Source organism: Thalia democratica, chromosome 1 (assembly GCF_965202585.1).
Source record: "Thalia democratica chromosome 1, ktThaDemo2.hap1.1, whole genome shotgun sequence".
NCBI classification, from domain to species: domain Eukaryota; kingdom Metazoa; phylum Chordata; class Thaliacea; order Salpida; family Salpidae; genus Thalia; species Thalia democratica.
The window spans coordinates 56,573,683-56,590,432 of record NC_139165.1 but is presented as its reverse complement, the minus strand read 5'-3'; positions in this window follow the sequence as shown (position 1 = coordinate 56,590,432).

The following is a 16,750-nucleotide window of genomic DNA, read 5'->3' as shown; positions in this document are numbered from 1 at the left end:
TATACACATAAAGAACCTTCTAGAACATACAAAATGGTCTTTTTTGTCACAGTGAAAAACCAGGGATAGGATATTATATCAATTTTTTTAACATAAATATTGCTTGTCAAAACCTAAAAAAAATAGTTATATTCCACATGATAGATTTGTCTGTAAATTTTTATATAGATTTCTTGTCATTTTTACTAAATTATTTTTTTTTAAATTATGTTGGTTCTACGGTGGCGAATTGAGAAAATTAACCCTGAAGAATACCCTTAATTGCCAAAAAAATCATCAATGAATTTTCGGCGAGAATAAAAGATTTTTTAAATGAGAAATAATATACTTTTACATTTAAATATTCAAACAATTTTGACTTTTTTCAATTAACATTAAACTAAAGAAATGAAAAAACTCAAAAAAAAAGTATTTGTATAAAAGCTTATAAGGTGTTTTTTAACAGTAGATGTAGACCTTAACTTTGACAAAAATTTAAGCATTTTTCAACGCTTTTTTAAACTTAAAAAAGCCAACTTTGGCTACATTTAAGCTTACATAACTTTTAGTATACTTTAAGCAGAACAGAAACAAACCCAGTTTTTAAAAGACAAAACCCCGCTCTAAACAATTAAATAAAAATCTTGCTTTAACTGTTTAGTCGCAAAAATAGTCAATGGCCACTTGCCAGCCCACTGTGACATGTTCTCTTTTTTTTTGGTAGAATAACATCAGTTTTACTCTTCCCTCTACATTGATAAATGTTTTTTGAAGGTCAAGCAAGTAAGTTACATCTTGTGTAGTGTTACCTGCCCCTTAAAAATTAACACAAAATTTAATAAAAATAAAAACATTAAAACTATCTATCTTAATTTAAAAAATCCTTTGTTGACATGTTATTTGGCAAATACTCCAAACATAAAACCACTAAGTGTGGAAAAATAATGAAGCTCAAGTCCCCAAGCAAATATCTGATGACACTGCAATAAAAAAATACATCAACAATCCAATCATGGAATCATTGATCCCTGTACATTTTTCAAATAAAATTATTTCAAAGGTAAATAAATATTTAGAAACACTTTAAGAATATTGAAAAGGTACTGTAATTCTTCTTTAATTTCAAAAAAAATTAAATATAACAAAAAAATTATGGTAATTAGCTAGAATGATGTTGCACCAATATCAAACTGAAGTAACATTATTTTCAATGTCTATTTTTAACATTATTTTAGGCTAAAAATCAATGTTTAAAGCCTAATATGTTTAATCTGAAAAGATACTTTTTTTAAAACAAGTTTTATAAATACATTTAAATTTATTTATTATAAACTAATAAAATTTAAATATTTAATCGCTTCTACTTTATAGACCTGTACTTGTAGTCAATATAAAATATTGTATTGATATAATCGATTTATATTGCAAAATGAAAGCAATTAAATATTCAAGTTTTATTGTTTTATGATAAATAAGCTTGATTTATTATTTATGTATTTATAAAATGTCTATTTTAGTTTACAAATCATGGTTATAATAGACCTCTAATAAAATATAAATTCAGTTTGATATTGGTACAACATCATGCTAGGTAAATACCAAAATCATTATATAAAACAGAAACTTTAGAACTGTAATATTATTTTCTAGATTGTAAAACTTGTTTAGAATTTTAATTTTTGACAGGAACTTTTTGCCTAATTTACAAATTATAGATTTTATCAGGAGTACAGGTTAAATGGCACACTGTGTAAAGATTATTATTTTAATTTAAAATAAAATTAACATGTGGCTTGATGGTATAGGAATCCTAAAAATGACTTTAAAAACTATTCTAGTTGAACCTTGCAAGATCAAAATCCCAGTGATCAACACAAGTAAAAAAAATTGTATAATAGTGTTTTTTAACATACTAAAGAAACTTTATATTTGAATAAAATTACTTGAGATATTAAATTAATAAAACAATTGACAGTTTAAATAACTCTAGTTAGTTTGCTAAAAAAAATGGGTAATTACCTAGCATGATGTTGCACAAACTATGCACAAACATGATGTTTCTATTTGAATAAGGTGTTTAATATAAATTAAAATGTCTTTACAAAAAACAACTATGAAGAGCTTGGAAAAATGGATGATGGAATTGAATGGAGAGATTAAACAGTTGAGGGCTGACTATGGAAAAGGTCAGAAGGATCTTTTTAACGAAATAAGGGAGCTGAAGGAGGAGCTTACAACTCAAAAAAAGAAAGTCAATGTTTTAGAAGAATCTGTTAGATTCATTAGTAGTGATTTTGAAAAAGTAAAAAGTGAAAATAACAAAATGAAAAATCAAATAGAAGTATTGAAATCTGATAACGTTAGATTATCAGAAACTGTTGCAAAAGTGGAGGAGGGTGGTGACCTGTGTCAGAAAGTTAACCAGATGGATAATTTTCTAAGAAGGTCAAATGTTGAAATTCAAGGGGTACCGGTGGTAAACAATGAAAATTTGGAAAGCTTAGTTATGAGCACTTTGAAAGTAATTGACCCACACATTCAAAGAAAGGATGTTGTTTCATTTAGAAGGATGAAACCAACTGGAAAGGCTGAAGACAATAAGAAGGTGTTTAATCCTATCTTGGTTAAGTTAGCATCGTTTGAGCAGAAGGTTAAGATTATGAAAGAAAAAAAAAAGTTGGCAAATGCTAATCTTAACACTATATGCAAAAATATTGAAAAGGTGTACATCAACGAGAACTTGTCACCATTTAGCCGGGACCTTCTTTACCATACAAGAAGGTTCCAAAAGGCTAATGGCTGGAAGTTCTCTTGGTCGTCTGGTGGGGTTGTATTGATGAGGGAGAAGGAAACAAGCAAGGCTATTGTAGTTCGCTGTATAAAAGATCTAGAAAAATATTCCAAAAAATAACTTATAGTTAACTTGCATGTCTTTCTAATAAATATATTTAGATGAGTACGTATAATTTAGAGTTAAATAGTTTAGTTAATGTTGATTTTGTATGCAGTGTTTGTCAAAAAGATTTTGAATCTTTAAAAACTGAGTCTATTTGTTGTGATAATTGTGATAGATGGTTCCATTTAAATTGTTGTGGAATTTCTGAACATGAGTTTAGTTTTTATGTTGATAATGATGATCCTTTCTATTGTATAGACTGTGTAAATAATCTAGGACTAATTAATGTTGGGAGTGATGATTTCTGCAAATCTTGTTTTAAAAAATTTTCTAATTTAGATGACTGTTTGTTTTGTGAAGGCTGCTTTAAATGGATACATCTTAAATGTTCCAAAGTATCAATTAAAAAGTTTGCAGAAATGTGCAAAAATGATTTACCTTTTTTTTGTGAAACCTGTGAGCAAAAATTGTCTATATGTTTTAAATGTAAATTGTGTTGTAAAAACTTAAATTGTTTAACTTGTTTTTTATGCTTCCAAAAATGTCATGTTGAGTGTGCTTCTGAAAATAAAATGAAACTAAGTCTATACAAACAAGGTAAATATAAATTTTATTGTGATAAATGTAAGGAGTCTGTTTTTCCCTTTCAAAAGGTCAATAACTTTGATAATGATTGTTTTTATAATTCTGTTAAACCTAGTATTTCTGAACTAAACAATGAGAGTTACTTAGATTTTTATAGTGTGAAATTTAACAAAAAAAATTGTATTAGTATTGTTTTTATGAATATAAGAAGTTTAAATGCAAATATTTATAAAATTGAGGAATTTTTGAATGTAGTTGAGGGGTTGCCTGATGTAATTTGTGTGTGTGAAACATGGCTTACAAATCTGAGACCTTTTGTAGGTAAGTTGTATGGATATGATTTTGTAAATAAATTTTCTAATAGTAATCAATCTGGTGGTGTTGCATTTTTTGTTAGAGCTTGTCACTCTTATGAGGTTGTAGAAGGTGTGTCTTTTGAACAGTGTGATGTAGATGACCTGTGGATCTCTCTTAAACTTGATAATAATAAATCGTTTATAGTCGGTAATGTATATAGACATCCAACCACTGCATTTGATACTTTTAAAGAAAATTTCCTTAAAGTTTTAGACCTATTAAATGAAAAGAATAAATATTATATAATTGGTGGTGATATAAATATAAACTTGTTTAATGGAGATCAGCGTACTTGTGACTATTTGGATTGTATTTCTAGTGCTGGTGCTTTGCAATTTGTTGATTTGCCAACTAGGTATTCTGCTGATTATTCTTCTAGTTCTTTGATTGATCATGTTTATTCTAGTTTTGACTGTGAAAAGCTAAATGTCAATGTTGTGGATTATGATATATCTGATCATATGCCTGTTATCTGTGAAATTAAATGCAAAAAGTTCAAAAATGAATATTGTGATCTGAGGTCCCTTCAGGACTTCAGTAAGTTTGAAGTTGAATCTTTTCTGAATGATTTGAGTGTGAAATTGAAAAAGATGAATCTGTGTGCTGTAGGTGGTGAAGATGTTAAAAAATGTTGGGATGAGTTTGAGAGTATTTTTAGTGGGACGGTATTTGATCATGCTCCAGTCAAAATATTAAGTAAAAAAGAACAAAAATTAAAAGCTAAACCGTGGATAACAAAAGGTATACTTATCTCAATTAACTTTAAAAACTTAATGTTTAAATTTGCTATTAAGGATAAAACAAAACAATTTTCTGTTTCTTTTAAAAAATATCGAAATATATTAAACAGAGTTATAGAATGTTCTAAAAGACTTTATTATAAACAAGTAGTTAAAAAGAATAAACAAAACAGTAAAAAATTATGGAAAATTGTGAATGATATCGTTTCCACTAAATCTACGTCTAGTTGTAAAGTTAAAAGTGTGCTTGATGAGTGTGGTAAAATTGTGAATGACCCAAAATGTGTAGGCAATCTAATGAATAAAAATTTTGTAAATATTGCTGACAATTTGTTAAATGAGAGAAAAGATGTTGTTGATGTCAAGAATGATGAGTATTTTTCTGATTCAGTAAAAAATGATTTTGTCTTTGATGAAATTTCTGGTAGTGAGATTATGAATTATATCAAAACTATGAATCCAAATAAGAGTGTGCGTTCAGATGTCCCTAGTATACGTTTTGTGAAGCTTAGTGCAAAAATAATTTCTCCTTATCTTTCTAAATTGTATAATAAATTTGTTGAGTATGGTGTGTTTCCAGAGTCGCTCAAATTTGCTGAGGTAATCCCAATTTATAAATCTGGTAAAAAAAATGACAAAAATAACTACAGACCTATTTCTCTTTTATCCCCATTTTCAAAAATTTTTGAGTTTTTAGTGTGTGAGAGGTTGAAAAAATTCTTTTTGTTGAATGAGGTACTGCATGAGAAACAATATGGGTTTAGAGAAAATAGTACGACTGAACTGGCTGTGAATCAGATTGTTGATGAGTTAATTGAGGCTGGTGAAAAAAAATTGTTAAATTGCTCTGTATTTTTGGATTTGGCTAAAGCTTTTAACACGGTAAATCACAAAATTTTAATATCTAAACTTAAAAATTATAATATAAAAGGTACAATGTTAAATTTATTAAAAGACTATTTAAATGATAGAAGCCAATCAACTGTCATAAATAATGTTGTGTCTGAGCGTGAAATTGTGAATGTTGGAATACCACAAGGTTCTTGTTTGGGTCCTTTGTTGTTTCTTGTGTATATTAATGATATTTTTTACTCTACTGAGATAAATATGAGATTGTTTGCTGATGATGCCTGCTTGAGCTACCAACATAGTGACCCTGAGTATTTAAATGAAGTTATTAATAAAGAGCTGGTTAAAGTTGATAAATGGTTGCGTGATAATAAACTTTTTATTAATTATTCAAAAACAAAATTTTTGCTTTTCAATAAAACTTCAAAAAGTTGTGAATTTAGTGTGAATGTTAATGGTTTTCTTATTGAACAGAGTGATAGTATAAAATACTTGGGTGTGGTTTTGGATGATAAGCTGAATTGGAAGAAACATTTGAGTTCTCTGAAATCGAAATTGTCTAGGAGTTGTTATGTTTTGTCAAAATTGAGATATTATTTGGATACGAGTACTTTGATAATGGTGTATTATAGTTTGTTTTATCCGCACATCCAATATTGTATATCTGCTTGGGGTGGTGCTGCTGACTGTTACTTAAAACCAATTGTTTGTATGCAAAAAAGAGTAATTAGGTATGTTTGTCGTGTGCCTGCCTTGACTACAACAAACCCTTTGTTTAAAAAAACTGGTGTACTAAAATTAAATGATGTGTATAGATTGCAAATTTGTAAGTTGATGCGTAATACTATAACAGGATTTGATGTAGAACACAATAGATTTACACTTGCTAGCTCTGTTCACTCACACAATACAAGATTTTCAAAGAAAAAGAATTTTATAACTGAAAGACCTAGAACAAGACTTGGCCTAAACTGCTTTAGGTATTTGGGTCCCAAGTTTTGGTCTAGTGTCCCTGAAACTTTTAAAATCTTAAAAAAAGATTGTTTTAAATTTAAATATAAAAAATTTTTGTTGAATAACTACAAGGAGTAGATCTAGGGTGCTTCTGCAAGTATGTTTTTGTTTGTGTTGAAATTTGGTTGATGTTATTGGGGCATCAGATTGTGGTGTGTTGGTCTTTATTTTCTGAATGTCCTGTTAATGTAAGAGTGATTGTTATAAATTATTGAAATAAATTTTGTTTATTGTTAATATATTTTATTTGTTTTTTTATTTTATTATTGTGTTAAATTTAAGATAGTTCATTTCATTTATTAATTTTTTATTTATATATATATATTTTATTTTTATTTTTTTTTATTAGATATTATAGGTAAAAGTTTAAATTTAGTACAAAATGTTTATTCTTTTTTAGTTTGTTTATTTATTTAATATCTATTTTATTTATTATACTTACTTATTTATTTGTTTATTTATTATTTATTTATTTTTTTTTTTTTGAGTTTTGAACCAAGTTAATACTAAAAAAAGTTGTAGAACACTTATTATTTTATTGATTTTAGTGTTAATGTATACATATATTTTATTTTTTTTAATACAAATAGTTACTTTTTTTCCTACTTACAGTTTTTCTTTAGTCTAGCTTGTTTTTTCTAGAACTAAATACTTTAAATTAGATATCGGTTTATCTGATTTTGCAACAGCTGATTGTGAGTTCACACTGGTGGCAGTGATCACATGATTGGATTGTTGATGTGTTTTTTTGTTGTAGCGCCGGTGGACACTTACTTGGGGATTTGAGCTTCATCGTTTTCCCACACTTTGTGGTTTTTGATGTTGAGATTTTAGCCTTGTGAGTGTTTGCCAAATGGCGTGTCACCAAGGGTTTTGTTTTTTGAATAAAGGGTTAGGATTAGTTTTTTATTTTTGGTTAGTTAAACATTTTTGTTTTGTTTTTTTTTTTGTTTTTAGACAGATTTAGTTTTATTTTTAATTAAAAAGTAATTTTTTTTCTTAGTAAATTTAAAAGATAGGGCAGGTGGAATAACACGTGATGAGCTGAAACTCACTTGCATGACCTTCAGAAAACGTTTATCGTTGTAGAGGGGAGAGTGGGTTCTTCTGATGTTTTTCTACCTTTAAAAAAAAAAAAAAAAAAAAACATCAAACTGAAATTATATAATGTTGGTTGTCTTATTTAACTATAACTTCAGACTAAAAATATAATGTTTTTCATTTTAATTTATATAACATTTTGAAACTTAATATTTCAAAGTTCATCTTTAATTTTAGTCTAAAAATAACTAGAATATTTTGTAACTTGGGAAAAAAAACTATTTTACCATTTATATAGCTTTTATAATATAGTATCTTTTTAGACTTAATATTTACGCAAAAAACATTATATTTTTAGCCTAAAATTATGGTTTAAAAGACATCATACATTATTTAGTTTCAGTTTGGTATAGGTGTGACATCATTTACCAAAAGATGTCAAAAGTTTACATATTTTAAACAACTTTTATTTGTGATGTAAAAATTACTGAGTGGATTAACTTTAAATTAAATAATAGTGATATTCTTTTAGATCATATTTATATTAATGTTCATAACTCTACATACAGTAAGTTTGCAAACCAAATTGTTAGGGTTTTCAACCAAAACTATCAAGACTGTCATAAAATTATTACTTAAATTTACTACAGATACATCTTTTTTTTTTATGGTAAAAGTTATCTTGCAGTAAAATACAGGTAATGATGTATTTGTAAACATCTTAAACTTAGCTAATAAACTTATTTAACATGTTATAAGTAGTGTGTAGCACCATCCCATCTTTCTCCACAACAATACATTAACTATAGTTGTGAGAGTTTACACATTTCTTGCTAAAACAAAATACTCATTTAACTCACATTTCATAACAAGAAAATTATTGTTTTGTAAACCCTCCATAGATCTTGTTTTTTATGGTCTTAATGTATTTTAGCTTTTAGCTTGGATATTTACAAAGCAGAAAGTTTTAATTATCTGAGATTTAACAAGCATTAATATTCATTAATAATCTGAGATTAGATTAATCGAAAAACTTATACTTATGGTTAAGAGGTTTTTACGAATTATTTATTGCTTTATTTAGTTTAATCTAGCTAAAATATCTAAAAATTTCTGGGACATTAAGAAATCGATCGGAAACTGCAGTCTATAAGAATATATTTGCTGTGGTATATAAAGTGAGGGAACAAGTCAAATATGCACGAAGGGTCAAATATAGATGAAGGGACACTTTCACAAAGAAATTTTTGCACGAAGAGTTTATTTTGCACGAGGGTCACTTTTGACCGAAGACACTTTTGCACGAAGAGTCATTTTTTCACGAGAGAAAAAAATAAAAAACAAACAATAAATATATTAAAGATAAACAATAAAATACAATATTAGTTTCTAAAATTTTACTTAAGTAACCAACCGAGCACAGTTACCATAAGTAGCTATAAAGCTATAAATTTTAGTAAAAAAATTGCTTTTTTGGAAGGTGGTAATAAATTAGCTTTTAGCCCTTAAATAATTGCGATAAGTGATTTTACACTATAAGCTTATGGAAAAAAATATTGCCGTTTTGATAAAAAAATTGCTTTTAGAATAAATAAAACCCCCTTATTCAAAAGCTTTAAAATTTTTAAATTCTGGTGACTCAAACATTTAGCTCATCTAGTTATAGCTTCTTGCTCTAAAGTAACCTTTAATAAAGAGTAAATCAGCATAAATAATTAGTAAACTGAAATTAATGTATGAAAATGAAATTTTTTGTCAAAATAAGTTTTAAATTAACTTTAATTTTAGCTTTAAGCTTGTTGAATGATAAAAGTAAAATTATTACAATCAGTTCTTTCCTTAAAAAATATTTAGAAATCTTATTAAAAACTGTCATTAAAAAGGTTAAGTTGATAATAATCTTGTTTGTTAGTTTAAGATAATTAAAATAATTTCATTGTTTGAATAAAATAAGGAGTAGAGTTTGAGACTGAAATTTATTCACCATATAGAAAAAATCAAACAGCTCAATTCATAGTATATTAGTTAAAAAAATGTCTATTCCTTTTGATAGAAAGTGTTTTATCATTTCATTTTATACATATTATATCTTAAAAATTAACTTTATAAACTTCAAACTAAAATTTCCATAATATTGTTCTATAAGTAAACATAGCAATGTGAAAAAGCAAATTTTTTAACTCTTTTTTGCACTTAGACATTTTTTTACGTTTTTCATTTAATTTACTTAAATTAAAACAAACTTTATGCTGGTTGGACATGTTAATTGTTTTATTCAATAAAACAAGTTTACAAATCAATAAAACAGTTAAGCAAATATTTAAAATTTTTACCTACATACATATACAAAATTTTTCTAGACAATATTTGAAATACATGGTGCTCTTAAGTATTATGATTATACTAAACATTTTATTGTAGTGAATTTACTAATTCTTTCCTTTTATTTATTTTTGAGTTATTTATTGCATTTTTTTGGTTGCTCTTGTAGAAAGGGAAAAGTAAAATTTAAATGATGTAAAAATCAAAATTTAGGGCAGGAGACAGTGTGGGCGGAGCCCATGGTAGACTATAGTTTCCACGGTCAATATTAGCAGTAATAGGTTAAAAAAAGTGCTTTCCATTTTTTTTATTGTATGTATAAATAGTTGTTAAGTTTTTTGGTTATTTTTTACTTATTATTATTGTTTTTAAATTTAGCTCAAAGTATTAGTCACAAGCAAATGGTGCGCAGCCCATGACTGAAAGGTCCTTCTGCACACCAATCCATTGACCTTAGTTGTGAGCCACACATGTTTTCTTTTTCTTTTTTTAATAAATTTTAAGTTATAAATTGAAAATGTGCTTTTTCTCTGGTTGCTAATGGACTTATATTTAAGACAAAATTTGTATGAAGTTTGTGAAGTTGAATTTTTGGTAGATATATTAGTTTAAGATTATAAAATACTAACTGTTTCAAAAGGATAATATTTAAAGGATATTTTTATAAAAAAAAATAGAAAGGATCTGTTTTGATACAGAAGTGGTAAATTTGTTTTTTAAATTCTACCTGTAGATACAATATTGCACATTTTAGTTTTTATAATCAAAGTTAAATGTGTTTAGTGTATACAAGGTTCTCTCTGGCCCAGACATTTAAAATACCTAATCTCAAAAAACGGAGGAGAAGATAAATTTTTAGTGAAATAATCTATTTTTGCAGTTTTAGTCTGCAACTCCTGTAAGGAACCTATTTTTGCCTCTTACTTTGACTGGCTTTATCTCAAAAATTATTTTGAATTTTTAAAAGCTGTAAAAAGCATTTTGTAGCTTAGTAAAAATATATAAGATAAGATCAAATTGTGAAAAAAAGTGTTTTATGATTATATGCCCCATGCCCTTAAATTATTTTTAAAATAATTACAAAAATCACTTCTTGATTTTTTAATGTCATTTTGAAACATTTGCAACTGTTTTGTTCGGTTTGTTGTTTTATATGGTGATTGGAAAATATTGATTAAAACAATAGATTTAATTTTGCATAGTGTTGAACTAGTTGTTATATTTTTATATATACAATTTACTTTGATGATTTTTTAAATAGTTTCAGACTAAAAATAAGTTTGATCTGTTTTAGGAGGCTACTAACACTTTGTCATATTATATTGGTTTTCTATATTTGTGCTCCTGCACTTAATTTTACACTGTTTTTTGAAATACTTTTCAATTTGATTATAAACAGGGTTGCCACTATACCTGGAAACCTGGAATAACCTGGAATTTGAGAAATTTTGAAAATAACCTGGAAAAACCTGTAATTTTGATCAAAAAACCTGGAATTTTTCATAATTTTGATATATTCAGTAGTAAAATCCAGTTTGACACAAAAAATCTATCATATAAGTAATTTTTTTTTGTCATCATCAAAATTTTTTTTATTAAAATACACATTTAGAGTAACTTAACAGTTTTTTTTCAAAGTTTTTATACTATTTAACACAGTTTCTTATATAAAAATTAACTTAAAACTAAAAGTGTGTACTTTTAAAAATCTGGAAGAAAATTGGAAAACCTGGAAAAAAAATTTAAAAACAAGTGGCAACCCTGTATAAAGAAACAACACACTTTATAAAATTTTCTCAAAGACTTTTAAAAGAAAACTTATTTAGTTCCCCATTTTACCTTGAATTTTAAACTAAAAATTTAAACAAGTTCTTTATAAAATGAACTATTATATACTGATAATATGTTTAAATATTTTTCATATTTTTGTTTAATAAAAAACCCATTATATTAAGTAGCTGTATAGTATCTTTTCATTATTTTTTACCTTTAGTTTAATTTTATACTTAAAAAAACAACTAAACTTGTACTTAAAAGCTAAAATGTAGAACGAAATCAGATAACCAGGAAGAATTTTTTTTTAAATCACTGGCTACTCTGTTTATTAAAAATATTTTAACAAGTGGTATGGAATGTAAAACAGACCCAACTAATAAATTATTATAGAAATTATGTAAAACATAAAGATAAACTTTTGACAGAGTGGTAAAAAAATCTAGAACCCTGGAAAAACCTTGAATATTCAAAACAAATTACTAGAAAACCTGTAATTGTTAACAATTTTTACATATTAAGTAGTAAAAATTTAGTTTGACATGAAGAATCTCTCATAATTTTTTTTTAACACATTTGAAGTAGCTTAACTGTATCTTTTTAATGTTTTTATACTACTTAATACAGTTTTTAACCTTAACTTTAGTCTAAAACTGGACTGTGTACTTTCAATATCTGTACTCAGAACGGATATCAAATATGTCAATATTCAGCTTCCCTGTTAAATTTGTTTATGAATTACATGTTGTTTTTTGTTACTCTACTTGTTTAAATTCTTAAAAAAAAAAACTAAATTTTTTAAAGAAAAAATAATTGATACATTAAAAGCAAGCAGGTTGATTTGAAACAAATGTTATGCTATGAAATGTTACAATTTGTTTAAATTCTTAAAATATTTTTTTTAATCTTGATTGTTACATCAAAAGCAAGCAGGTTTATATGAAATAAATGTTGATAAAAGAGAAATGCATGAGCATGAATGTTTTGTTTTAATTTTTATAACTGCATGCATATTTTTCAGCAGATATTTGTATAGTTTGATAAATTTCTAGATGCTTTTTAGTTTGTTCACTTATTTTTTTAAGTAAAAGTTATAGAATATAATAAACATAACAATAAACTGTACAGACATAAACAAAACCTATAAATAGTATGGACAGATTATATATGTAATTTATTTATTTCTACAAAATAATTGATGGGTTTTAAATATTACCGAAATACTAAAAGTTTTACTCTAATGCACCATGCTATAAGTAGCCAGCATTTAACAAATGGTAGTTTTAATTAATTTGAGCTAAAAACATTTCATAAAAATATAGCTATTATTTAAAGTTATTTTTTGTACATTTGTAAAACTGTGTTAGTTGAATGCGCCTTCTATAATATGGTGTTATTAACTATGAGTGTTCATTCGACATATATGAATTTTTATTTATTAAAAGTTTATTAAATGTGAATCAAACCTCACCCTACAGAAACTTTGAAGTACTCTAAAAATATTTTTGAAAAAATTAATTATGTAACAGTGTTGTAATTGTTGCTTAATTTGTAAACACAAAATTAATTAAACTTAGAATATAAAAACTAAATTCAAAAAAGTAAGTTTAATTTAAATTAACTAAATTATAAGTATACTTGGAAAAAGAGCAAAGGTCATTTTTTAAACTTACTGATTTTTTTTTGGCATCTAAGACTTTTTCACAAAAGTTTTTGTAGTATGACTTTTTTTAATTTAATAAAGAGAATTTGAGTACATTTCTGAAATTATAATTACTATTAAGTTACAATCAATTATTTGTAGTGGAGGCTTAAAAACAAATCTACATCAGGCTCCCTCATCATTCACAATAGCTGTAATACATGTTAAAACTCAAGCTAAGATGCTTGAGGCAATACTGGGCATAAGCAGCTGCTTGCTTAAATGTTTGATGATAAAGTACAAGCTGCTCGTTTGAGGCGTACCGAGTGCACAGCTGTAATAAAACATGACCTTTGGCCCATGTGCAAGGATTACTCAAAAAGAAAATTGGAGATGACTTAAAATTTCCTTTTTGTTGACAAGGCTACTGTTAAGGCTGGCAAAATCAGCTATTTTGGTAAGCATCCAAAAGTTGTAACTATTTTTTATATACCAAATTTATTAACATTATGTAATATTGGTTCTGCTTGAAAAGAGTTATTTTTTTTAGAATTTAATTAAGTTCTTCTAGTTATTTAGTAGAAAGGTTTTAATTTCATATTTAATTTTTCAGTTTTTAATTTATAAATTTGTGATAATATTATATATAATTATTATTTATTTGTAATCATTTTGAAAATTATTTTAGAGTCTTTTGTAATATGAATGGGTTTAACCAAGTAACAGTTTTTTTTACAAAAAACGCTTGTTATTATAAATTGTAAATTTACCCAAAATTAAAAAGCAGTAAAAGTTGTTTAAAGCAAATTAAGTAAAACAAGCTACAAAAATTATACATATAAATTGTAACGCTTTTCTTATGAAATAGTTTTAGAAAATAGTCAATTCTAGTTCTGTTGATCATCTCGAACATTCAAACATTATTATCAAAATCTCTTTAATCACAAGTTCAAAAATTATATGAATAAATTGTATATAGCTTGACTTTTATTTTTGACTTTGGTAGGTCTACTTGAATGCCCTTGTTCATGCACTTTTCATAACCAGTATATATATATTAAAACTACTTTTTATATTCTGTAGGTTGATATAAAAAATACTACCAATGAAAGTGGTTGGATAGAAACCTCAAATTAGCTTCTTTGTCCGAAATTAAAAATTTCAATTCAAAAACCAGCAGACCCACATTAGATGCTTCAACTACCCAATAATATAATTCAAGAGGTTTGAAACTTGTTTTTTTTTAGAATATGTTTTAGTGCTAAAAACATTTTTAAATGGTTAAGCTGAAATTTTAAACTTTGTAAAAACTTTTAAATTACCTTTATACATGTCTTGTAATTTAAGATAACAGTATGTATTATTATGAACAAGTTGTTGTGTTTCCTAGAGGTTTTGCAATCTTTATTAAGATTTAAGTGTAAAATCACAAATTTCAGAGCTAGGTATGCTTGATATATTGAAATAGTTTGTTCTTAGTGTTTTATTTCATCTGAGTTTTTAGGAAATGAAAACTTTTTAGAGATGTTTTTTATTTATTAGTTTAGTACATATTTGTAGTTTTATCACTCACAGTTTTTTTTCTAAAAAGTTAAACTTAATTTATTTCTAAACAAAGAACATGTTCCTCTATTGTTTTATCATTTTATTAGAATTATAGTTTCATCAATCACTGATTTGTGTAAAAGTCTTAACAATTAGATAAAGTATTGTTTTTTAACTTAAAATGTGTTTAATTCTATTTTTTTGTTGTATTAAACTATAAGAGTGTGTTAATCTACTTTAAATTGAACAAAAAGATATATTTTTGCTGTTTTTGTTTTCTACATGTTAATAACAAATCATACATATAACATTTTAACGAACATTTTTATATAATTTTATGTTTAAAAGGTAAAATTTTCAAAAGAAAGTTCCTTCTTGTGTGAATTTTCTTTTAACTTTGATGCTACTTTAAGCTTTTTTAAAGAAGTAGGTGACTCTAAAAAAAAGTAACTGTTTAAAGCAATTTAGTTTTTGATTGCATTAAAAGTTTCTTTACTTTTTAAGTCAACTTAAATATCGACAAAAAGGTTATTATTTAGTGTTTTTTTATACTTATTTTTATTAAACTACATTTAAATAAGTTTATGTTTAAAAATTGATTTCAAAATGTTTTGTTTTAATTGATTTTCATATTTATGTAGAACAAACAGAATTACTCAAGCTTGCAATATAAAATGCATTTAAAAGCTTAGTTATTTAAAACTTATTTGAAAGTTGTATTGTAGTAAGTTATTTGAAACATGTAGTTTAATTTTTTTAATCTCAGAAAAAAAAAACTTCTAAAACGGAATTCATATATACTATATGATCAAAAATGTTGTGTAGTAAATTTTAACTTAATTAGATTAAAGGAACATAGCTTATTGTTAATTATTGTATATAAGTAAGCTCATGTAATGTTTTAAAACATTTAATATTAAATTTTTTTTTTTTTTTTTTAATATCTGTTTTTTGTTACATCATTGGTAATATATGAATGCTTTAAACTAATTATTTTTTTTACCTTGTACATTGGAGGTTAAGTGTGTAATCTTTCAATTAATGTTGTAGTTTTTGATATTCAATTTTATATGAGTGTAAAAAGTATTTTAAGCCATATCTTCCCATCAATTTTATTTATTTTTAAAAGTATGGATAAAAGTTAGTTTTTTTATTACACACTGAAAGTTTTTAATTCAATTTTTAAAACTATAATTTTAAGCTCTACATTTTGATTAAAATTTAACTATTATGAATACCAGTGTAGATACTATTCTTAATCAACTTTTTTACATTTCAAAGTATATTTACTGATGTTGTTTGATCTTTTTATTCATTTTCACTTAGCTTATGACATAAAACTACTAGAACAAGAATGTAAATAGCATGTATATTTTTTAAATAATTTTAATAAATACCAATGTAAGTAATTTTTAAAATAGCTTTAATCCATATGTTTTCTCATTTTTATGATGAACATAACGGATTATAAGACCAGCTTCAAATTAAAAATAAAGCTTACATGTATCTTTCATTAATAAATAGATTTTACTGTTTTTAGGGTGTATTCACACTTTTAGTTTTGCTAAGTTACAAATAATAAACTGTTTCTTAACTTTTTCAGTTTGTATATTGACATTTACTTTTTCTTTGATTTTTATTTGTAAAAAAGCTATAGTTTTTATTATTCTTTTTAAAGCGTTTTTTGTAGATTAACTTATACCATTTGAATTTTTTTTTCAAATCTAAAAAATAATCAATAAAAAATAACCGTTAATCGGAAATTCTATTTTCTATGATTCAGTTTTAATAAGTACCAATAAAAGTATCTATTTTCTTTTTCAATAGCTTTAATCCTTATATTTTTCATTGTTATGATGAACAAAAAATATTATAAGACCAGCTTAAATTTAAATAAAATTTCTTCTATGTATACTGTTGTTGTTAAATATATGTTACTGTCTATAGGGTTAATTTACAATTTTTTTAAAAGTTAACCATTTAAAACTTTTACATGACTTTCACATG